Here is a 25,652-nt window from a genome sequence, read left to right on the forward strand (position 1 = left end):
GGATGTTACATATGGCCATTAGATCAAAATTGTCCAGATATATTTGTTGAGTATTTTTTGCTGCTTGACTTAGCAATAATCGCGAGAGAACTGTTGGTAGATATGTTAATTTCTCCCTATATTTCTATCAATTTTTTATTTGTATGGAGTGAGACTCTTTTATTGGGTGCGTATACACCTGGAATTCTTACGTCTTCCTGGTGAGCTGAAAATTACATCATGACATAGTAACATATTCTGTCTTAGAGTGTATTTTTTTGTGATAGTGATACAGTTATGCTGATTCTCCTCTGATTAATACTTTCCTGGTACATCCTTTTCCATGTGTTTTTGCTTAGGTGTATCCCAAACAGGATTTCTCCCCATATGGTAATGTCTGCCTTTTAACAGATAGATTCAATCCATTTATATTTGGGTGGGGATCATGAATACTGTGATATAGCTTTCCACAATCTTAATGAGGCAACACTGGAGAATATGAGTCCCAAGATGACATATCTTTGCCAGTAATGAAAGCCAGTGATCTGAAACTCAGGCATGTTGACTGTCTTTGGCTTTTCCTCCATGGTGCTTCCATTAAGTTGTGCATCTTAAGAAAACGTCATTTTCTGCTTAGGTGTAGGGTTGAAACCAAATCTTTGGGAAATGAATGAAGCCACATAATGTCTCAAAGTTTCTCTCAGGAAACTCTAAGGGGCAGCAGAATGCTTGTGCGAATGCATGGGCTTTAGCGCTGGGCAGAACCGTCCCCTAACCTTTGCTCTGCCACTTTCTAGCTGTGGGATCTGGGGTGCATCCCTTAATCTCTCTGAGTCTGTTTCTTCATCTAGAAATCAAGAATAACCACACCTGCCTCCCCACGATATTTACCAGGCAAATGGAACAGCCTGGCTTACGGCAGGTGCTCAGTGAATGTTCGCACTTTTTCTTCCTCCCTCCCCTCTTCCAGGCCCACGGCCTTGATGATGTCAAGAACGTTTTGTAAATATTACAAATATGATGCGTCACTGTGATTATTACTTATTAAAATCACTTTGTTTCCTGATTTGGGTGATTCATCTCAACCAAAAGAAAGATTTGTGCTGTTCTGGCTAACAAAAACTTTGCAAACCAATGAGTGCTTCATTTCGGCAGCCTATTCTGTGCCGGTCACGATGTCTGTCTACACTGGCATCAATTTCAGGTAATCACTGAGCTTTCTGAAACGTTTTTGTTTGCGTATTTGTTTTAGGGCAGATCGAGTGTGACTTAGGTAATATGATTGCATTCGCAGGAATTCACAGAGATGAAAACACAGATCTGAGATCGTGCCAGAACGCATAAGAAGTTCCCAATGCATAAGAGTAGAGCACGAGAACGCTAAAACGTTCAGAGTCTGCATCTTGTGTCGATGAGGAACTCAGAAGTGTTCTCCTTTCTGGGCTTTTTGACCCATCCAAGACGATAAAGCAGGTTCTCGATCATCTCTCCCCCATCTTATCTTGCTTCTTTTGCCTCCTTTTTATCATCACCAAATACTTTGAGCAGCTGTAGGTGTTATGGGTTAAATAGTTTCTGGGTGGTTGGCCATTTGGCCAGAGGGCATCTGAGCATCACCTGTGGTCAGCACTTTTTGGCTCATGCGCGTTAGCAGTTTGGGACGTCATAGGGAATCCCCGAGGACAGATGAGGTGGGGGAAGAGGCCATACATTTGGGCTTTCGTGCATGTCAGGGTGGGGCTAAGTTGGAAACGTGGTAATGAGGGAAGATTTCCTAGAGAGACCGATAGTGCCCAGGATCCTGTGCCGGCAATGGCTGCCACTTTCTGGCTGGGTGATCATGGGTAAGTGGCTTCAGCGCTCTGTGCTTCAGTGTTTTTGACTGTGAATAGAGGATGATGGTGCCTTCTTTGCAGGGGAATTGTAAGGATTAAGTAAGTCAGTGTATATCAAGCACTAACTACAGCGAACAGCTTCCCAACCGTCATGCAAGGCACCCAGGCTTCCCATGGCTGATAGACCTGTTGACTCCGGGCACCTGGCTGCCAGCATCCCCATCTGCTCACCCTTAAATGTGCCTAAAACATTTTCTAAGGAGGCCGGGATATGACCAAGCCTGAAGGGCGCTATGGGGACCGGTTCTCTAGGCCGGAGGGTGTGGGTGACTTGGCAGATGAATGCATTGATGCAGCCAGATGAGGCCACCGTTAAGAGTCTGTGTTTGGTCCGTTGACATCGGAGTGTTTTGAGCGTTTGTTTGATCTGGGGGCCGCAGAAGTATTTGACACTTGTGAGCACACCTAAGACCAAAATCAGCTGAAGTGATTTGAGCCTCTTCTATTATCAAGAGTTGGAACAGAATGTGAATCAACAGTGTGAAAAATGATTCTTTAGCGTAAACACTTGGACCAGGGGCTAAATTCCTACTCCCTCCTTCCTTCCATCTCTCAGATAAGTTAAAAGCCATCACACCTTAGACGGTGTGATTTTGTGGAACAGCTGGCTCCGCGCTGCCCTGTCTGACACGCGACCAGTGATGCTAGGGATTTGGGGATTCTGATCAAATGCGCCCAGTGAAACAGGAAGCCGGGGGGTCGCTCATCGTGGAAGTTGGGGGTGGGCACACGTGGTTCCTTACACTGATCTATCTTCGCGTAGGTTTGACAGTTCCCATAATTAAGTTATTAAACATTTGTTCAGCTAACTAAAAACCCTTATATAGGGTAAAGGATGAGAGAGAATTGCGATGAACTCTGTTATTTATACTCTTACAAAGTTTTCTAAACGACACGGAAGGTCTCTGTGCTCCAGTCACTTGTTTCTTGTTGCCTGATTTCTCTCTTTTCTTTCCTTTTGAGAATAATTTACGGAAGGCAACAAATCATGAGTTAAGGTTCACTGATACCAGTTAGTAATAAGAACGGCAGCAGCGAATACTTATACGCTTACACTAACTATATGACAGGCACTCTTTCAAGCACCACAACCTATTATTCCCGTTTTATGGACGGGGAGACAGAGGACCTCATCCAAGTCCACACCGCCGGTAAGTGGCAGAATCAGGAGGCAAACCCAGGCCATCTGTTTCCATAGTCCACACTCTTTGACGATACAGGGTTGCACCAAAATTTAGCGTTGGCTCTAGTATTTGCCCCAAATCTGCACTGTGGCTTTGACTTTGACAGAGGAGCCACACGCCTGCCCTCCACACATCATTTCTGACATCCCTGACCTTGTGTGTAATCACAAAGGCGGCCACCGTAACCCATGAGCTTAATGTCAGGAATATAAGTAAGATAATTAGAATGCTGTGTTAGTATTGATACACTCCCTTTCAAAATATGCATATCTTTTTAAAAATTTTTTAACGTTTTTTATTTATTTTTGAGACAGGGAGAGACAGAGCATGAACAGGGGAGGGTCAGAGAGAGGGAGACACAGAATCCGAAACAGGCTCCAGGCTCTGAGCTGTCAGCACAGAGCCCGACACGGGGCTCGAACTCACGGACCGCGAGATCATGACCTGAGCCGAAGTCGGCCGCTTAACCGACTGAGCCACCCAGGCGCCCCAAAACATGCGTATTTTAGATGCTCCTTGGGGAAAATATCTTCTATGTGCTCTTTATCTTAAAATTCTCCAGCTGAACCATCAATGCATAATGGTTATTGCAAGAAAAAGATGCTGTAGTAATTGATGACGTGAGATGTTAATTTTATGCGCAAAAATGATGACACTCGAAAAATTAAAAAATAGGGAGGTAGGTCGACACTGAACGTGAACAGGGGACGTGTGTTGGCTAGATAACTTTAAAAAGAGCGTTGTGGCAACAAGGTCTATAAAAACGTAAATAACTGTACAGAACAGAGCAAGAGAGATTAGATTGTTTTGCGATTCTCATCGTGGGATCGCTTTGGCGACTTGCATTCATAACATGAAGCAAAATATTTAAGGACCATAATTTACAGTAAAATCCATCTAGGTGGTGAGCCTTTCAAGAGAAGCCCCACTGGGGAAGTCTCCACGTCTTGTAGAGTGAATTACCAGCATAACAGCCAAGTTTCACCAGGAGAAAAAGTCTCTAAACTCATGTATAATATATTAATGATAACTTATCTTCTCTCCAGGCATAGCTGAGAATATAAAAAGTGTGAATAAATGAACATGGTGTTGGAGAGAAGAGAAACATTATGTGCTATTCCATCGGCAACGGGAGGTGAGCACTTTATTTATTTATTTATTTATTTATTTATTTATTTATATTTGACAGAGAGAGAGAGAACACACATGAGCAGGGGAGAGGGGCAGAAGGAGAAAGAGAGAATCCCAAGCAGGCTCCACGTCCAATGCAGAGCTCAATGTGGGGCTTGATCCCGTGAACCCGGGACCATGACGTGAGCTGAAACCAAAAGTCAGAGGCTCAACCGGCTGAGCCACCCAAGCACCCGTGAGCACCTTTTTTAATATTGTAACTGTGCCTATGAGAGAGATACTATTGGCATCCCTGAGAGACTTTTCCACACTGTAATGTTAAACCTTTAAAATGTGGCTATCAAATTTTAAAAGCTCTCATTCTTGAATGTTTGAAGTAAAGTTTCAGATATTCTGTTATATCCTCGAAGTTTATTTTATGGAAGTTATTTATGCCAGGTCAAATATTGGTTTTAATGACCGGACCCTCAAGATCTGGCCAAATTGTATTCACTGAACCTTTAGGAGCAAACATTTCTGTAAAACAGGAATGAGATGTAACATTATCTTAAAAATTATAAAACTTAGTGGAGAATTGCAAGACAAAAGTTATAGAAGAAAATGTACTCATTAGAATAGCGAATAGGGAATAACTAAATCCAAGGTAGGAAGGTAAAGAGTATGGGCCCACGGATGACCACAACATGAGTAACAGTTGACATTACAAACAATAACAACCAGTATGATTTGGAGAGTAATCGTATTACCCGTGTATTGCGTCAGTCAAACACTTATGAAATGTGATACCCAGCGAGAGTTGACAATGACATATAGACACTGGACAGGGTGTAGATTGACCATAGATTTTTTTTCTTTTCTTCTCTTTCTTTCTTTCTTTCTTTCTTTTTTTTTTTTTTTGTGAGTAGTTAAGGGAACCAGAGTGGTTTCATTAATAAAACAGTTGACTAAGAGGCATCTTGATTACTTTATCAAGAATGTGAAGGGTTTTTAATGGAAGAATGCAAACATATGACCTCCATATCCATGGAGGTCTGAAAAAGAAGAAAGACTTTTGAATAAAATTATGCTTCTTGGGGCGCCTGGGTGGGTCAGTCAGTTAAGCATTCCAACCTTGGTTTTGGCTCAGGTCACAATATCACGGTTCGTGAGTTCGAGCCCCACATCAGGCTCCATGCTGGCTCCCTCCCTCTCTCTCTGCTACTACCCCTGCTCTCTCTCTCCCAAAATAAATAAACTAATTAATAAAAGTATGCCTCTTAAGGAAGTTTTGAAGGTTCAAAGCCTCCAGAAATCGATTAATCTGAAGATAGTGAGTTTAGATTATTTGTCAGACACTGTGTTAAGGACTGGGGGCACATGGGCAAGTGGACATAACACTTGATGAGAACACAAAGAGGATTCTTGTCCTCACCATCAGCGCAAAGCCCGATGCAAGGATTGAACCCACAAGCCATGAGATCATGACCTGAGCCAAAATCAGGAGTTAGACCCGAAGAGCCACCCAGTTGCCCCCCTCTCTTTCTAAGATCTTTGATAAATATTGCCAAGTATCTTTCCAGAAATATCCTGCCAGTGTGTTTCCTCCCATATCCTTATCCACAAGGGCTCTTATATTTAAACATTGTAAATATGATTGCCCCCCAAAAAAATCTTATTTTAATTTGAAAATCTTTGATCATTAATGTGATGAAACACATCTTGGTAACCTATCAGTCATTTTTAGAAAGCTACCTAGCCACAGTCTTTGTCTGTTTTTCTATTGGAGAATTCATCTTTTTTTATTGATTTAAAAGGCCTCTTTATATAATTTAACCTATAACTTTTTTTAATGTTTGCAGAAAATATGCTTGTTATCAGTCTTTTAACTTTGATTATGGCATTTTTGCATTCAGAAGTATAAATACATATGCAAACCTCAGGATGTTTAAATTTTATTTATTTTTTTCAAATCTCAGGATTTTAAAAATTATGGTTCTTGCTATGCTATAGAAAGCTCTTTCTCTAGGGGTGGCTGGGTGGCTCAGTCGGTTGAGCGCCCGACTTCAGCTCAGGTCATGATCTCACACTCCATGAGTTCGAGCCCCGCGTCGGGTTCTGTGCTGACAGCTCGGAACATGGAACCTGCTTCAGATTCTGTGTCTCCCCCCTCTCTCTGCCCCTCCCCTGCTCATGCTCTGTCTCTCTCCGTCTCAAAAATAAATAAAAACATTAAAAAATTAAAAAAAATCTCTTTCTCATGCTGATATGATGACAATATTTACTTATGCATTTATCAAATATTATATTTTTAAACATTAACTCTTTTATCCTTTTGCTGTTTGTGTGTGTGTGTGTGTGTGTGTGTGTGTGTGAAATATGAGGTAGGATCTAGCTTTTTTTCCTCTCCTCTTTTTCTGAATCATGAACGAGGCGTCTCAAAACTAATGATTGAATAATATTTTTAAGAAGATTTAGCATGCTATCTTTTCTCGTCTACTCAATTCCCATGTTTACTTGGGTCTGCTTCTGAGCCTTCTCTTTTGTGTTACCTGTTATTTACTGTGGCTTAACCCCAGGTTTTAAAACCCCAAGCTTTAAAAATTAAGAGGACAAATTCCCTCTTAATATTACTTTCCATAAAATAAAAATTAAAAAAGTTTTGGCTATTCTTCCCACTTTTGCTCCAAACAAGTTTTATAATCGTTTCATCAATTTTTAAAAACAAAACAAAACAAGAAATCCTAATGGGACTTTGGGTTACTTGTGTTGTGTTTGTAGGCTAATTTGCGCAAGAAACGACAGCTGTTATCAGTGTAGTCCGGTTCTGTGCAGGAAGTGGGTCCCTCAACTAAAGCGGGAAATTTCAGCAGGATTTACTTGCCATGGGGACGTGCACCGGGGCTAGGTGCTGAAGCAGGGTGGTGGGAGGGGAGGGCTGGCTGAGGCCACCGCAGGCTCTAAAGAGACAATAGCTGTGCGGAGAAGCCAGAAGCCCCCAGGCAGGAGCTGTAACCTTTGGTCACTCGTCTCCTGCACATACTGCCCTCTGGCCAAACCCAACAGAAGCCAGAGGGCAAAGGATCAGCAGGATGGGGAACCGGGGAGACGGAGCCTTAGAGGCAAAGGACACAGGACCAGTCTTGGAATGTCAGGCCATTTGCACATACTGCATTCCCAGGATCCCACAACTTAGCCTTGGGCTGGGGGCTCCGGTCTGGGCTTTTCTCTCCCTAATCATGTCTACCTTCCCTGCTTAGGGTGGCCAAATTTAACACATGGAAAAGCAGGACACCCAGTTAAATGTGGATCTCAGATAAACTCTGGATAGTTCCTTAGTAGAAGAATATTCTTTGCAATATTTTATCTGGCAGTCCGGTCCCTCCTGGACTGGGCTCATGAGAGCAGGTACCTTGTCCCTAGTCCCAGGACAGAACCCAGGACATACTGGGCCCTCAAGTGAATGGAATCTTGAACAAAGTTTCAAAGCCACAAGGTTGGGTTACTGGGCATTTAATTTAGATCCAGTCAAAAATGGGGGCAGGGGATATTTTAAAGCTGCATTGTCATTTTTCTTTAGCAGTCCAGGGGGATGATGGGAGAGGGGGTGCGAGGGGTGGAAGCAATCTCTCCAGGAAGACTGAAGCCACCTGGGACCCGACCCTGCTTCCCGCAGCCACAGTGGATGCCCCTTCTGCTGAGCCCGTCTGACTCCCCGAAAGGCCCCGAGTGGCCCTTCTCTGCTAGTCACCTGCATCCTGGACAGCTTCCGTGCCAGGGGACTCCAGGGCTGCGTGGGGGTTTAGAGGGGTCTAGCATCGCCCCAGATACATTTGTTGGATTATTTCAGCAGAAAGTCAGGAGGAGGGGGAGTCCATAGGTGGGTAATTCTGGATGTGCCTCTCACCTGTGTCCTTAAAAACCATCACTGTGGATGACTAGGGCCTCCACGGAAGCGCACACAGTGGAAGGCTGGACCTGAGAATCCCTGAGGTTTCTTCCTCCTGTGATTACTATCTTGGAAGAGAGGCAGCACGGGGTTCACCCCGCCGGTTGTTTTGAATATAGCATCTGATGGGCCTAAATCACAGTTCGAACACCCTTCTATGGCCAAGGCACGGCTCTTCCCTCTGGATCTGTGAATAGCCAGGATGTGTTCTAATTTCAAAAGAAAACAGAGAACTTGGTTGGGAATTAGGGAGAAAAACGCATCACACCTCGACAAACAACTCAGAGCAGATGGTCCACGGAGAGCCAAGACCCATCACGCTATGCTCATATGGAAAAGCCAAAACGTTGTGCAGAGAATTATGACGAACCGGTAGACCGGCTCCCCTGAGAACTGGACGAGAGGAAATTAGTGAAAATCGCAACAGGAAGTTTACATTATAGTAAAAAAAAAAAAAAGAATCCATTCACAGGAAGTGGTCCTTGGTATCATTGGCCCTGGGAGGACGTACCTGTTTTGGTACCTGTTCCCCCAGTGACATAGACATCCTAGCGAGCCCATCTTGTGTGGGGTCAAACCACCAGGCTTTGAAGTCCAGATAGATCAAAACCTCTTCGAACCCTGTTTGTGAAGCCGCCTCTCCGATGAAACATGACGACAGATACCTGAACCCTTGCCTGAACAAACTTGGCTCAGGCACCCTGCCTGGTGTTGCTTCTCGAAAAGGCTACTCTGGCATTTATTAGGCATTACATCATGGTCTCTTTTATGAGCTGAAATGATGAAATATCAAGAAACAAGGAATTAAATATACGGACTGGGGTTGGTGAGACATTTTTGACTTCCGATGATGACAGAAGCGGGCTTACCGCCCTCCGCCCCCTGCCCCGGGTCCCTTCCTTGTTTGGACAGTGACTGGGCCATTAGAGTTGTTTTTGAAGCAAACCAGAAACAGAATCCATTGCTGTTTGTGGCCATACCAAAAAACATAGGTCTTGGGCTGGGAAACGAGGCGTCTCAGAGGCAGCACCCGATTTGGGAGTGTGTTTTAAGTTGGGGTGAGCTTTGGAACATTCACAAAAATAAATGTATATTCTAAAAGCCACACCGTAAGTTTTTCGACCCTTTCCATCAGGAACGTGGAAATACAGAGCTGTTCAGAACCGGACTCTAGTTCCCCAGAGGGGCAGGTTTTTAGCAGAGCCTTAGGAGAGATCCTGAGGGCCTTTGCCTCTGACATTGGGGCACGCGGAGGAGGGACCCCAAACTGCCCTAGGGTCCTGATCATGTCCTTTCTCCTCTTCTGCTGTTATTCCAAATACGGGAGATGAGCATCAGAATGTCTTTTGGAATAACTGAATTACTCAGAAATGAGGAAAAACCCTTTAATGGACTAGGCGTCTATTATACTCCCCCTGCCAGGCATCCTGTCACACGCAAGGCACCACAAGGGGGACAGTCGATGTCCAGGTAAGACAGGCGCCTGCTTCCAAGGACTTTTGATAAAGCTGGAGGTTGAGACAAATACTTGTGAAAAAATCAGAGACGGGAGAGAGTGGATTGAGGTAGAGCGTATTCTTGGATTACATGCGGGAGAGTGGCCATGTTACAGGGACGCGGGGCGGGCCGCAAATGTCTCTGAACAGCAGGTGCACAGACTGGGGGTGGGGGGATGAGCCCGGGCAGGAGGCCACCCGGTGAGGTTCTGAGCGCTGGAACAGAAGAGGAGATGGAGAGGAACAGGTCAAAGGAAGACAGAGTGAGACCTGGCTGCAGCTTGGATGAAGGGAAGAAGAGAGGGAGCCAGAGCCTGGGGGAGCCATGCTGCCCACCCCCCCGGGAAAGTAGGGCCACTGGGAAGGAGGGGGAGGGGTGACTGGGGCTGGGCATCGTAGTTAACAGTGGGAGTGTCCTGTGCCAAGCAATTCTGCCTGCAGGACGGGCATGCTTGACCTGGGCAGAGAGGAGGACTTGGGAGCCATCCTCTGGAGATGAAAAGGAGCTCCAAGGACCCAGGCTTTCTCCTTCTTCTCTCTGATTCTCCTTCCCTTCCTCCTTCCTTCTTCTTTCCTTCCTTCCTCCCTTCCTCCCTTCATCTCTCCCTTCCCTCCTTCCTTCCTTCCTTCCTTCCTTCCCTCCCTCCCTCCCCCTTCTTCCCTCTCTCCCTTCCTCCCTCCTCTTTTCTTCCTTTCCTCTGTCCTTCCCTCTCTCTCTCCCTCCATCCCTCTCTCTACTCCTTTCTTTCATTCTCATCCTTTTCCCCCCTGCACCCCCTTCTTCCTGCAGGCAATCCCTCTAACGTATTTGATGGGGATTGTTTGGCTTTTATAGTTTGCTGTACTGCTGTTTACGTTCATATGGTCTTGGTAACTTTGAATTTTTGAATAATTTCAAATTTGCTGAAAAGTTACAAGAAGAGTACAAGGAACTCTCATATACCCTTTACCCAGATTCACTTTTCACACTTTGCCTGTTTGCCGTACCATCATCTGTCTCTCTTTCCAACTCTCTCCACTCACACAGCCACACATACACACGTATATACACACACACAGACGCACAGGTGCATATTGTCTCTGAACCCTCTGAGAGTCGGTGGGAGGCACTGTGCCCCGTATACTTGAGTGTGTGTTTCCTAATAACTAAAGCATTCTCACACACAACCACAGCACGATGATCAAAATCAAGAAACGTGACATACACAGAAAGCTAGTATCCAATCCACAGTCCGTATTCGAATTTCATCCATTGTCCCCATATCGTCCCTTGTAGCTTCCTGTGTCCGGGACCGAACCGAGGGCGGAGGACAGCCCTGGGTCCTCTCGCTCACGGTGCTTGCACGCACACCTTGCTCGCCCGGCCTCCTTCTGTCCAGCGGTCACCTCCCCACCGCCCCTCCTGCGCTGGGCCGGGGGCCCTTCTCACACACTTCCTTCTGTAACCCCATAGGGCCACCTGTTTGTCCACAACCCCCTTCACCGCCCTGCCCTCTGCTAGACGTGCTCTGCAGGGACACGGGCTGGAGGCTGGCGACCTCGGGCACTTCTGTTCATCTGTTCATCTGGGAAACCCGATGATGCAGGCACCCATTTCATGGGGTTTTCTGAGGACCAGCCGGGTCTGTGTTGAGGATCAGACGAGTCCAAATCTGCACGCAGGACGCTGCCTGGCACCCAGGGGGGAGCTCGGTGACCTCCGTCCCCTTTATATTTCAGCGTCACCAGGGTGACCGCCGTCTAGCCCGGCACCCGGCACATAGCAGGTAGTCAGTAAAATACTTGCTGGAGACTGAGTCCAGGCTGGGGAAACAACGCCGGGTAGTGGCCCAGGTGGTGGAAGCACCCAGAGAAAAGGGAAGGCTCCCCAGAGAGTGTTTGGAGCTGACCTGGCACCTCGCCAAGCCCCTGGGCTCTGCAATCCCACAGTTAGGGGTGCGCGGCACCCTCGAGGGGAGTCCCCCCGTGGGTTCGACTTCCCTGTCAGTGTTTTCTGACAGCAGGTGGGGAGAGGCGCTGGGGGCCCGCGTAAAAGGCTCTGGTCGTGGGAGCTGCAGGTTTCTCGCGCAAGAAAGTGACAGGTGGGTAAAAGAAGACTTGGAGGGGCAGACAGCCCTGCGTCCCCCTGGGGCTCCCGTGACTTAGGAGCTGGGAGCTGGGTGAGTGAGGAGGGGACCCCGGGGCCGACACGGGCAGCGAGATGGCGGAGCCAGGGCTCCGGGTGGAGGGAGGGTCCGGGACGGCCGTCTGGACGCTGAGTCAGTCAGTGTCCCTTGGTGATTCAGGAAGGAGTTCGTGCCCTTGTGAAACTAGCAGCTGTGACCCTGGAAGGGCAGAGCACAGAGGTTCAAGGCCAGAACCTTTGGCCCCTCCGCCAGGTGCAGGGAGGAAGGCAGCAGCAGGTGAGCCGGACACTGCTGTCCTCCAGAAGCCTTGGGAGGTCGGCTCTAGAGGCAGTGGCCCCCGGAGCCATGTCAGGAGGCCTCAGGGACCCTGCTTTTTGGGTTGCCTGATTGCAAGGGATGTAGGACCCACCTAGAGGGAGGCATCGGGGCCGGCTCATATTGAAAACACACGGTTGTCTGAAAACACAAGGTTTTCTTTCTGAGGCCTGAAGAATCCAGGCAGGGGGGTGGGCCCTGCCCACCAGGCCCGGGCCCAGCTCCCACCCCAGGCCTGACTCCGTGGGCCACGGCTGGGAGCCGGCCTGCCCGGGGGGCGTACTCTGGGCTGTCCCTGGAGACCCGGAGAGGGAGTGAGCACTTGGCCTTCTGAGCCCTGAGGGTCTTAGCTGCTGTGACCTGGTGAGGATTAAGTCCAGACCCACCGCCTGGGTGTTTGCCTACCCGGGCTCCAACCTGGCGGCATCGCAGAGAAAGGCAGACCGTTTCCTTCCCAAACCCCTGGTTGATCTTGAGAGGTCTGAGCCGCATCCAGCCAGTACCCCTGGGGAGGGTGGGGCTAAGAAGCTTTTTTGTTTTAGGCTCGAGTGCCAGCCTATGGATGAACTTGCTCCCACCATGGCCCGTTTGCATCCTTCTCCTCTGTTATTATTTCTTGTATGGACGCTTTTCCAAGTTTTTTAATGTTTGTTTATTTTTAAGACACACACACACACACACACACACACACACACACAGAATCCGAAGCAGGCTCCAGGCTCTGAGCTGTCAGCGCAGAGCCCGACGCGGGGCTCGAACTCACAAACCGCGACATCATGACCTGAGCCGAAGTCGGACGCTCCACCGACTGAGCCCCTCAGGGGCCCCGTGTACGTACACTTTCCAACGAGGTCTAATGTTACAGAAAAGTGCACAAGTCGTACATCTACAGCGTGATGAACTTTTGCCTCCTCTGGTACCGTTTTGAGGCCACCTTGTCATATGATTTCATCTGTATATTTCGCCCTGAATACACCTTTTTCTTGTGGTGGAAAGCACGTAGCCTTGGACTTGCCATCTGAGTCATTCCTACGTCTGTGGTTCGGTACGCGTTCGGTGTACTCACGGGCTTGTGCAACAGGTCTCCGGAACTTTCGCATCTTGCAATACCAAAAAGCTCTATTTCAAATCATTCGAAATGGTTTGAATCATTCAGTCGCTGGAGAGCTGAGCTGTCAAATGTGCGGAGGAAAAGATGTCTGCGTTCGTCTGCCCTCCTGGAACATGCTACGAAGGCGGGAAAGGGACACGCGGGTCGTGATCGCACAACTGACGCCAGAAAGGCTCTGCAAACAGGAGGTCTGCCACGAGTCACCTGCTCCTGGGGCACACCCCCCTGGACGCACAGTGATTACGGGGTGGACGGCACGTATTAAGTGAGGTCAGGTCACGTCTCCGCAGCAGCCCTTGTGATTATCATCTTTGCACATTCGGTCTCACGGCAGTCTGACAGCACATTCTGGGTCTGAAAAAAAAAATGGAGGAAGAGGTTGTTTTCGTGCATTTCTAAAGGAAGCACAGAGGAACGAGGCACTTTTTGCCGGTTTTCAAATTCAACTGGAAGGTCTGACTCCCCCCACCCCCCCCCCACCCCGTCTGTGCTTAGCTGTGGGAATAGCTGGGGGAGGGGGGGCGGTGGCTGTAATGCCTCAACCCGATTATTATTTACATTCTATGTCCTCTCTTTCAAGAATATTTTTTTGACATTTGCCTTCTGGCAGAGCCGGGACCCGTGAGTGGGAGTTGCAGGGAGGTGGACGGGGCTGAACATAAGGAAGAATGTTCTTAGTCAGAGCAGTCCAAAAATGGAATGGCCTGACTCAGAAGGCAGCGTGTCCTCAGCCTGGATGAGGTCCTGGTGAGGTCCCTTCAGGGGAGCGCCGCCCGGGGGTGGGAGGGATGTGTGCAGGAGCCAGCGACAACCACCCGGTGTGGGCACCTGAGCACCTACTATGCGCCAGCTCCATGCCAGGTGCTTCCATGTGGACGGACTCGTTTCATCTGCAAATGGCCCGATGGGACGGGTACAGCTATCACCTAGTACTTCCTCCACTTACAGACGAGGAAGATGAGACACCCAGAGGCTCCGGGACCTGCCCAAGTGGATATGGCTGGGAAGTGAGGGAGGCAGCCTCAGAGCCAGGCGGGCACGAGTCTTTCAGATGTCCAGGGGGTTACGTGCCCCGGCTCAGTGACCAGCTGTTGTGTGCTAAAAGGAGCTTGCGAGGCGGCTGAGTCAGCCTAAAACATTCTGGTAGAAGTCAGGAGGGCCGCTAGATCCCAGAGTCAAGGCCCCATCAGTCAACAAGTAACCGGCGCTGGGTTTGCTCAGGACAGAGGGCCAGGGGAACGTGTCGCTCCGGGGCCCAGGTTCCCAGCCTTGGCCTCCACTTGGATCTGCCTCCCTTGGGCCCGCCCCCGTCTCTGAACTGGCTCCTTGCTTGTTCCTTCTAGCCTGCCCTCCAGTTTCAGGAGTCCATTCCAGACTTTCAAGGCTTTGCCTTGGTCACCAGCCCGGGACAATACCTTAGGGACAGCGGCAAGAAGGCGAGCCTTGGAACCCGGGGTTGGGAGAATCTTGGGAATGACCACCCTTGGGAGAAGTTGTTTGCATTCTCTGCATTTTCCGTAGATGCCTGTTTCGTGAGATTGCGGTGCAGGTCACAAAATGCTGACTCGGGAAATCACAGACGACGGTTGGCCGACTTTCCCACCCGCAGACCGAGGGTCCCACCCCGCGCGTGGCCCTCTGGCATTCCGCCGGTAAGGGTGCCTTCTGCAAAAAGACACATCGCAGCCAAGTCCGAAGAAGAATGTTCTTTCATTTGCCCCGTGGTGGGAATAGTGACCAGGGCTGACGCACCGGGCTGTAGATGGGTCGAGCTAAGCGGTTCCTATGAACAGTGTTCCGAGTCGGAAAACGTGGCACCGCTCAGCTCGGGGACCCGCTGTTTGTAAAACGAGGAACACCTAGAACATCCCTGAAACTCCTTCTAGCTGTAAAACATTCTGATCCATGATCAAGGGAAAGAGGAAAGCCTCTGGGTGTCTCATTTTCCTCATCTGTAGATGGAGGAAATACTAGGTGATAACTGTACCCGGCCCATCGGGCCATTTGCAGATGAAATGTGTCTGTAAAAAAACAAAAAGACTTTATAATGGGCCAAGGAAGCACACAGAAGTACTTGCTTCCTTATTCAGCCCCAAATTGCGGCAAGTTCAGTCTCTAGCAATCACAGTGCACATTCTAGTTCGCATATACTTTTATGTCTCGAAGGCTCCCACAAGGGCCATTTGCTAATGCCCGACAAGAGATTCCAAACAGGTGAACTGGCCTAGAGGCTGCAACTTTACCCCAGGGGCCTGGCAGTCTTAGGCATTTACGTAACAATTAGCTACGAGTGAAATCTTTCTCGAATGATACCCACAGTTGTGCTTTTCCTTGCAACAGTTCTATGAAACAGGTGGAGATCGTTTCTTCTGACTTTGCGCCTGGGAAAACTCGTGGACCAGAAGGTTTAGTTGCTTTTCCAGAATGTGTCAATAGGGAGAGCAGCTTGGGCCTGGAACTGGCTAGATCCTGGCTAAGTAGACCCTGGGGTCTCTACCGCTCGTACCTTTGAGAAGAGAGTCGCCTCTTGCTTTCTGTCAAGTATTTGCCCCAGACTGCTGTACCTGCTATGAGATTGCAGGTTAATGAAGGCCAGACGGGAAGCCTCTGTCTTCTTTTCTTTCAAGAGACCCTGGACCTGTATCCCAGCTTTGTTCGGAGTCAAGGAGGAAATTCCTTCATCGCTAACTTCACTGTCTGAGCCTGAACCAGAAGGAATAACAACATGTGCGATTTTAACTGTTTTCAGCATCTGTTATGACACAATCCGTGAAGCCTTTTGTTAATTTTCCTGACGATTACCTCCCGCTCATATACTTTCCCCACAGCTGTCTGGCCCTTTTCCTGGGCCAGCCCGACACTCTAAAGTAACAGGATTTCTGAAATCCCAACTGCGCTCCGTCGCCAAAGACGACTTTTGCTCACTGGGGCCCGGCGAGTTGTTTTAAAACACCAGCCCGTGCCAGGTAACAAGGCAAAGAGCTACGACTCTCTCACAACCGAGGGTAATTCATCAACTTGGAGGGGGCCAGATAGAAACGGCGAGATCCTCAACTTCCTCAAAACCCCTTTCTAGCCCTCCAAACGAAAAGTCTCAAGTGCAGAAACATATTTGTCACAACGTGGAAATCTCGCGAGCCATCACCACGGCTCCCCGTGTGGATACTAACTTTCTGTCCCAAATTGTAAAATGTATCGGCATGTGCAGTAAGGCGATACCACGGTTTCTTAGAACCCGCGTCCCGCTTTAGGGAGAAGTAAGAGTAAGGCAGGGAATTTTGAGTATGAGTCTCCTTCTTATGGGTGGAAAACTGTCTGCCACAGATTTGGGTAGAGGGAAAAGGTCCCTGACGTTTGGACGGACCGAGTTCCTCATGTGCAGCCCGGAAGAGGTTTTCCCCGGACAGCGGTGGGGATGTAGTTAGTGTTCCCAAGAACTCCTTGGTGGAGATTTTTACGTCTGGGACACGCCTCTCCCAGGGGACTGTGTGCTGATCTGGAGGAGGACACGTCAGCCACCGATCCGGAACCTCCTTATGCCCTTTCTAGACGTACTTCTGTGGTATTTTGGAGAACAGTAACTATGTAGGCTCCGCCGTGCACCCCTGGTGTAGCTGTGCATCAGCAGCCCACGGTAGGCTCTGGGGTCAACATGATGTTGGCCTATTTGGGATACGACGGCACGTGAAGCTTTATGTTTCGATCCACCTCTCCACGAGAAAGCCTTCTAAAGAGAGCAACAGTTATGGCACGTTGTCACAGAGAGGGTCTCAGTAATTTTTATGTTTCTTTTTTTTAAAATTTTTTGTAATATTTATTTATTTTTGAGACAGGGAGAGACAGAGCATGAACGGAGCATGAACAGGGAGAGACAGAGAGAGGGAGACACAGAATCTGAAACAGGCTCCAGGCTCTGAGCTGTCAGCACAGAGCCCGACGTGGGGCTCGAACTCACGAACCGTGAGATCATGACCTGAGCCGAAGTCGGATGCTTAACCGACTGAGCCACCCAGGCGCCCCTAATTTTTATGTTTCCGATTTGACTTTGCCTTCACCTCCCACCAAGCCCAGGATCCGAGATGCCGTGAAATTTCTCACACGGTAAAGCTGGATCATGGAATGGCACGTCAAACCTAAGTCCTTTTCCATTGTTTTTCCACCACCGAGAATTATTTAAAAAGATCTCTGTGGCCAGGACAGTAGGGATCCTGCATTATCTATCGCAAGGTCAGGAAGAAAATTATTAAGAAGTTCAAGCCCAGGGGCGCCTGGGTGGCTCCGTTGGTTAAGCGCCCAACTCTCGGTTTCCACTCGGGTCATGATCTCGAGGTTCATGAGTTCAAGCACCATGTCGGGCTCCCTGCTGACAGTGCAGAGCCTGCTTGGGATTCTCTCTCTCTCTCTCTCTCTCTCTCTCCCCCCCCCCCCCCCACCTTTCCCCTGCTTGCTTTCTCTCTCTCTCTCTCTCTCTCAAAATAAATAAATAAACTTAAAAAAAAAGTCCAAGATCATGATCACGGAGCAGTAAACCCCATGCACAGGTCCCCTCTGAGCACAGGGCCCTGTGTGTTTCACTGCCACATGACCAGGAAGCAGGACGTGGCCAGAGGTGCAATGGCCCTGGGGGGTGACAGGCTCAGGTCAGGTGGGGATGCCTTGAGTGTCTGCCTTTCTTCCCAAAAGCCTTTGGCTACAGCTTTTCCTGGAGGACCTCCAGCTCCTGTCCATCATGACCCGGGCCATGACAGATTTGGGGTGGACTCTGTCTCAGCCATCCTTGGTCTGTCTAGCCCCAAGCCCTTGGCTTCTGGCCTCCATGCCACTGCCTCATATTCATATCCAAGGGGCTTTAAGGCCCCCACCACGAGGGTGGGTGATCCAGAAGGGCCGCGTGGGCAAGAATCGTGGCATCACGGAGCAGGGAGAGTTTCTGTGATCGTCAGCTTAGGAGACGTTGGAATACGCTGGGGGCACAGGGTGGCACCCACCTGCCTCCTCCCTGGATCCGCATCACTAACTAGGTTTTGTTCGGTGGAATCTTAAGGATTCTTTGGAGCCAGTGCTGCCTTGGTGGGTGTGAGGTTCTTATCTGCAACCTTGGGAAATCCGAGTTTTCTCTCTTCCAGGTGAGTAAATATATGTTTGGACATATAAGTTTGCAAACCGAAATACCGTGGGAGGTGTCCACGGCTCAGCATTGCTTTTGGCTATTGGCCTTGGACCAGTGACTACCGACGGGTTGGCAGGATGCGGGTGGGGCGCCTGTGGACTGCGGGTCAGAGGAGTCCCCTGAAAAACTCAGAGCCTGTGCAGGAAAGGCTGGGAACTGGTCCCGTCTCATGGCTCATTAGCCCCGTAGCCAGGCGCCCGGAGGTGGGTGGGAAGGAACAGGTGGCTGCCCTTCTGGAAGGTCATAAAACCCCTGCAAAGCATGTGCTTCGTTTTCAGGGACAGTTGCCAAATTCTTGCCCTTGAAATAATTTTCCAGGTCTCTCTGCTAGAAAAAGGCTTAATTTGGAGAATGAAGGAGGGAGGAACCAAGTGAGAATAAACCTTCACGTTTTCCAAAAAAAAAAAAAAAAAAAAAAAAAGGAGAGGCATCATTTACAGGAACCTGTTCTAAGGACAGACTCCCCCCCCCCCCCGCCCACACACACACACACATACACAAACCCCCAGTTCTGCAAAGCAAATAATCAGAACCATGACTGAATTCACGGGGGTTTGGTCAGGCACATCCAGATAGCTCAGAGCTCACAGGAACGCGATGTGGACCCAGGGCCACCCATTCCAGCTTTGAGAAAACTATACGGTGTTTACTGGGTTCGTCCCCACACGGCTGGGGACCACAGCAGCCCCCCCTCCCCCGCCCCCATGCGGGGACGCGCCCTCTCGGCAATCACTTTCCACCAGCCCGTCCCCAGGAGCACCACTCGGGCTCGGCGGTTAATCTGTCGACAGCCAGGGGAACGAACGAACACACTGAGTCATCTGCCTCCTTTTCAACCAAGACGGATTTCTGGGAATGTGAAGAACACTGAAGCGACGTGACATTCCTTAGCTTATAGCAGGAAGGCAACTCCCCGCTTCCTTTCTAGACGGGTTGCCTCATCTTTCTGAACAGGACGAAACAGATTTCCTTGAAACTTACATGCCTCTGGGAAAGAAAGGCAGGAGAGCGCGGCCCGGCCCCACCCCTCCCTTTGTGGGGCCACTCGGTTACCCTGCCCCAGAGGAAGGGTGGGCAAGCACTGTCGCCTCCGCCGTCCCGCCTTCGCCTGGGTGAGAAAGACGCACATAATGTGCACCCCATGCCCACCGCGCGCACGGTCACGGGCACTGGTCACAGCACAGTCGCTACACGTGTGCGGGGCATCTAGGGACACATCAGCCCTGGTGAGGGGCATGGCAGCCGGTTCCAGGCTCCTTCCTTTTCAGAATAAGTCACAGGACAGGTAAATGATCACCTTTGGCCCGTGGGTGAACTTGTGTACATCCAAATCCCAGAGGAATGTTATTTATTAACAGTGCCGTTAACAAACAAATATTGCGGGTTTGTGGCGGGAGCCGGGCGGGGGGGACAGGGGTGGTGGCCGCAGAGGTGAGCAGAGAAGGGCACCTGTTGTCCCAAAGGGCTCAGCGTTGGGGTGGACTGCACCGTCCACATCATGAAGTGGAGGGCACACCACGTGTGGGGCTCAGGGGAGGGGAGTAGAATGTTCCAGGAGTGGGTCAGAGGAGACTGATTCCAGGAGGCATGTTTGAGCCAGGCTGGGGGCGCTGGGGACCGGTGTCTGTCCCAGCGGTGGGGTCACCGCAGAGAAGTGGGCAAGGGAGAGGACAGACAGACGGAAGGTGGACCCAGAGGTGGGCGCTGGAAGCCAGGCTGGGGTGGGGTGCAAGCAGGGTTTGCCCAGGCTGCAAACAGACACAGGACAGTGGAAACCGGGTTAGAACAATTCAGGATTTAGTGGGCGGAGGAACTTGTGACTAGTTTGGTCAGGACCCAATGAAAACCCGACACTGGGGGTGCCTGGGTGGCTCCGTCGGTTAAGCATCCGGCTCTCGATTTTGGCTCAGGTCACGACCTTGCGGTTTCTGAGTTCGAGGTTGGCGTCGGATTCTGCACTGACTGTGTCGAACCTGCTTGGAATTCTCTCTCTCTCTCTCTCTCAAAATAAATAACCTTAAAAATTTTTTAAAAAGACCATCAAAGGGGCGCCTGGGTGATGCAGTCGGTTAAGCGTCCGACATCAGCCAGGTCACGATCTCGCGGTCCGTGAGTTCGAGCCCCGCGTCAGGCTCTGGGCTGATGGCTCGGAGCCTGGAGCCTGTTTCCGATTCTGTGTCTCCCTCTCTCTCTGCCCCTCCCCCGTTCATGCTCTGTCTCTCTCTGTCCCAAAAATAAATTAAAAAAAAAATAAAATAAAAAAATAAAAATAAAAAGACCATCAAAGAAGCAGGCAGAGACTTATATATAAAGATGTCGAAAGCAGGAGATTAGAGAAAAACTGGAAATATTTCAATTGTCCCATAACAAGGGATTGAGATAAATTTGGGCTCAGCCATACAGCCAAGTTCAACACCAGGTAGCAGCAAAAGGGCTCTTGCAGATTGACAGGAACCTGCGAAGACTATTCATGACGCATCCGTGCGCGTGGAAAATACACTGCACAACATTACCTACCAACTGATCTCCTTTCGGTAAAAACGCGTTTATGTGAATACATTCATTAACTACTCAGCTTTTTAGAGAAGGGACAATCCAAAGAATTATTCCATTTTAATTGTGATGAGCGATCACTGGAAGAGTGTGTGCTCAGTGTGTGTGATGGGGAAGAGACCTGACCAATTAGCACTTGCGGGGTAAGTAAGAATACACAGCAAAATGCTTTGTGACTTTAATTTTTCTTTTTTTTTTTTAATTTTTTTAACATTTATTTATTTATGAGAGACCAAGAGTGCGAGCAGGGTAGGGGCAAACAGAGAGAGAGACACAAAATTGAAGCAGGCTCCAGGCTCCGAGCTGTCAGCACAGAGGCCGACGCGGGGCTCGAACTCACAGACTGTGAGATCGTGACCTGAGCTGAAGTCGGACGCCCAGCCGACTGAGCCCCCCAGGCACCCCTAATTTTTCTTTTTAATTAGCTGTGCGTCCTAGGTTGCTTGGGGGAGAAATATTTACTTTTCAATAATTTTTAAAATGAAAAGGAAAGAAGCAAGTGTGAAAGTAAGAAAAAGGAAGGAATGTGTGTTCAAGGACTCACGGAAGAGAGACCTTCCAGAAGACACTGCATCGGCTACTCTGAAAGACCCAACAGGATGAAGACCAAGAGAAAGAAAGGAGGAAGCCACCGATGACCTCGCCTTTCTTGGGGGAAACGTTTATTTATCACCGTTTATCTCCAGCCACCTTTGTCTCTCAGCCCAGACCCACATTTTCCATGGCCTCCTCCTGAACATCATTGCCTTGCTATTCCTTGGCTAGTTCAAGCTTAGCATACCCCAAACAGAGCTCCACCCCTTCACTCCAGCCCCCCCAGCCCCTGATCAGACAGATAGACACCAGACTCATTCACCTGTTTTCTCCATCCTCCTTGGTTACGTCACCATCCACCCTCATCCACTGAGTAGCATTCCAGAATCTTCCCTTCCTCTCCCGGTGCACGTTTAGATGACCCTTTAAATATCTCTTTGGCTAATCTCTCCTCTCTAACCTCGAGGCTACAGCCTTAGGCCTTCCTCATCTCTTATCTAGACCAGCTCACCACCACCTTACCCCTGGTCCTCCCACTCTTAACCCGCCCTCCACACCTTCACACACTCTGAATGCCTTTGGACCATTTGCCTGACACATAACACCCCATTCCCATTCTCCCCAGAAAAAAAGTCTTCCTTCTTTAAAATATCGCAAATAATAAGACAGTGAACATGTGTGTCGATACGACTCACTTTAATCATTCAGATTATTTCCTAGAGATAAATTCCCAGGGTTGAAGGCTGTGGATATTGGTATCTATCAACACTTTCACACATCTGAAACTGAACACGAACACACCTCCCACCTGCCCGCCCCCCCTTTTGGTCTCCATCTTACGTGTCTTTTTTAAAAAAAAACTTAATTTTTGTGCCATGACTCTGCTTGGATTTTTTCTTCTCTTCTAAATCAGGTCCCAGTGATCTTTTTATCGAGACAAATTATTTTGGTTTTAAAGCAGTATGTGTCGAGGCCCCTTCCTCCCCCCTTTCTTTGTGTTTTGCTTTTGCTTTTGCACACACACTGCTTCGGGTTAGAAGAACTTTTTTGTAACTGACAGGCATCTCACGACTTCTGTCATGTGGCAACTTCTCCCCAGGGAACTCTTTTAAAAAGCAGGGCAGGAGTGGGTGGGAAGTTGGGCCTACTTTCTTCCAGGTGCTCCAAGGTGATCGTAAAAGAAAAAAAAAAAATGAAGAGAAGGCCATCTGTGTTGTAGTGGGCACTTCATTCTCATCAGTCCTAATGAGCTATTTTCTTTCTTTCTTTCTTTCTTTCTTTCTTTCTTTCTTTCTTTCTTTTTTCTTTCTTTCTTCTTTCTTTCTTTCTTTCTTTCTTAAGGTTTATTTATTTTTGAGAGAGAGACAGAGACCGAGACAATGCAAGCGGGGGAGGGACAGAAAAAGAGAGAGAGAGAGGGAGTCACAGAATCCGAAGCAGGCTCCAGGCTTCAAGCTGTCAGCACAGAGTCCGACAAGGGGCTGGAACTCACAACCGCAGGATCATGACGTGAGCTGAAGTCAGCCGCTTAACCGACTGAGCCACGCAGGCGCCCATCCATTTTTTTTTCTTTCTTTCTTTCTTTCTTTCTTTCTTTCTTTCTTTCTTTCTTTCCTTCCTTCCTTCCTTCCTTCCTTCCTTCCTTCCTTCTTTCCTTCCTTCCTTCCTTCTTTCTTTCTTCTTTCTTTCTTTCTTTCTTTCTTTCTTTCTTTCTTCTTTCTTTCCTTCCTTCCTTCTTTCTTCCTTCTTTCTTCTTTCTTTCTTTCTTTCTTTCTTTCTTTCTTTCTTTCTTTCCTTCTTTCTTTCTTTCCTTCCTTCCTTCTTTCTTTCTTTCTTCTTTCTTTCTTTCTTTCTTTCTTTCTTTCTTTCTTTCTTTTTCTTTCTTTCCTTCCTTCTTTCTTCTTTCTTTCCTTCCTTCCTTCCTTCCTTCCTTCCTTCCTTCCTTCCTTCCTTCTTTCTTCTTTCTTTCTTTCTTTCTTTCTTTCTTTTTCTTTCTTTCTTTCCTTCTTTCTTCTTTCTTTCCTTCTTTCTTTCTTCTTTCTTTCTTTCTTTCTTTCTTTCTTCCTTTCTTCTTTCTTTCTTTCCTCCTTTCTTTCTTTCCTCCTTTCTTTCTTTCTTTCTTTCTTTCTTTCTTTCTTTCTTTCATAAAGAAAAATTTAGTAGGCAAGGTCTCTGGATCTGGAGATACGGAAGCTCTCCTTTGAATAATTTGGGGCAGCCTTTGGACTGCCCTGGAATTTGCACAAGGATACAACAATAGCTGAATAACTGGTTTCCTCTCCTTTTGTGGGATTGATTAGCATTACTCAGGAATCTTATCCAAGGATGTCAGTGCCATGGGTGCTTATAAATGCTGGACTGATCCTATATGCTCTCTTAATGTTGGGCTAGCGGAGAGATTCCAAAAGAACTTGGGTCATTCGTATAAACCACTGGCTTCTAATAGGACTCACCATCTCTAAGTTAAATAGGCATTTTTAGCAATCCAAGTTGCCCTCAAATCAGGAATAGTCTGGGAATGTTGCTCGAATGCCTTTATCAACTCCTTCCTGTTTTCCAAGTCTCTGACCCGCTTCCTCATCCGCACAGATGACCCAGAGATGGTAAAGGAATGTCTCCAACTTCGGATACAAACACTCTTGTCCCCTCCTACTTACCTTGTTATCTGCTCAGTAAAGGTTCTTGGAAGGAACTCTGACCCTCATGCCCCAGAGCTTTTGCACATGCTACTGACTCTGTCCATGTGCTCTCCACCCCCACCCCTTCCTTCCTTCCAGTTTCAGTTCCTGTAGTCCCTTCCTCAAAGCCTTCCTTTACTGCTCCCGGTGGGTCAAAGCCCCCCCTTGTGGGTCTTCCTGGTACTGTGTACCTCTCCACATACGTGCCACGTCAGACTTGTGTATTTACTTGTTCACTGTCGGTCTCTCCAATGGGACCGGGTGTGAAGGAAGCAGGGCCAGTGTCCATGATTCTCTCCGGGAATTATTATTACCCAAAGAGTGATGAAGGCCAACGTGATGAGCCCCACCATGAGCGTTATCTGCAAAGCCAGAGACAAGACGTAGCTTTAGAGCACCTGGGAGGTAGGAGGTCACACCGATCACCAGACAGGTCCTGTGTTGTGATTCCTCTATTCCAGGGGTGTAACGACTGAGTATTGATATGTAAGAGAAAAGGAGACGGCAGCTACCCACAGAGAAGCACTCTCAGCAAGGCCTGTGGGCCACCCACGAAACACAGACCCACCACTTCTGGCTCCGTGACCACCACCCCGCTCGAGGCCCCTGTCAGTTCTCCGGAGGAAGACCGTTCAAAGATCTTCTCATCATGTGCCCCATTTCCACTCTGGCTCTACCAAACCCACCTCCTATGCAGCGGCTGGAACAATCGTCTCACAATCTAAGTAGAATTGCATCACTGCCCCACTCATAGCAGAGTGAGACCTATCTATCTGCCCGTTGGAACGGGCCCCAGCCCCTGGCTATGTCGCCTGCCTTGACTTGCCTCCCTACCTCTCTCTAGCCCCAGCCGCTCCGCCTCCCTGGCTGCTTTTGGGAACCTCAGACACTCCAGCCCTGGGCTTGGTCTTCCGGGCTGCCCCTTCCCTCGTAGAGGTCTCCACTGAATGGTCACCTGCTCAGAGAGGCTTTCCCTGGTCCTCACGCATGCGCTCGTCCTATTTATTTCATGCCGTTCCTGCTTTCGTCTCGGTCTGCGCTGTTGTTGACTTGCGTGTTGATGTGTTTCCTACCCGTCTCTTCCTCCCAGGACGCAGGTTGCAAGAGCCCTCTCAGGACGTGCCGATGCGCTCGGTACCTGAACAAGGGAACAGGTTTGCCGCCTGGAAGCACAAACACACTCTGAACTATCGGGATTGAGTGGCAGAGAAATACAGCATGTTAGGGTTGCCAGGGTTTCAGGACTCATCTGATCCCATGTAATCTTCCTGAGGTGGGCATCCAGACTCTGCCTGACCTCTTACAGGGCTTGAGAGCTACTTATCACACAGCGGGCCCAGGGGGATAACCGAGCACTGCCAACGAGGTGACATTATGTCATTTTCACGAGCTCCCTTAAAACTCCCACTCTGCCTGACCACTTAGCATAACATTGATCAAGCCTGTACTTGGGAGATCGCGGAGGGGAGAGACAGACACGCAAAGAAAATAATCTAAGTCCGGGCCCCAAGTGTGAGGACTTTGGTAGAACACTCCTTAGAAGGTCTCCGTTCTA

The 25,652-nt window shown here is 48.8% G+C and overlaps 1 long non-coding RNA gene across 4 annotated transcripts; it reads left to right on the forward strand.

Annotated features, from left to right (window-relative positions):
• Positions 1-971: 971 nt before the first annotated feature.
• Positions 972-25,334, forward strand: LOC109502063. Of its 4 annotated transcripts, none has more exons than XR_006583879.1 (4): positions 972-1,823; positions 4,105-4,193; positions 18,207-18,288; positions 22,761-22,811. It is a non-coding gene; the product is annotated as an uncharacterized LOC109502063 (long non-coding RNA). The 4 variants fall into 4 exon arrangements; XR_006583880.1 differs by lacking the exon at positions 22,761-22,811 and adding an exon at positions 21,374-22,298; XR_006583877.1 differs by lacking the exon at positions 22,761-22,811 and adding an exon at positions 24,559-25,334 and having other exon boundaries at positions 982-1,823.
• The last annotated feature ends 318 nt before the right edge of the window (positions 25,335-25,652 follow it).

Source organism: Felis catus, chromosome C1 (genome assembly GCF_018350175.1).
Source record: "Felis catus isolate Fca126 chromosome C1, F.catus_Fca126_mat1.0, whole genome shotgun sequence".
In the NCBI taxonomy this organism is placed as follows: Eukaryota; Metazoa; Chordata; class Mammalia; order Carnivora; family Felidae; genus Felis; species Felis catus.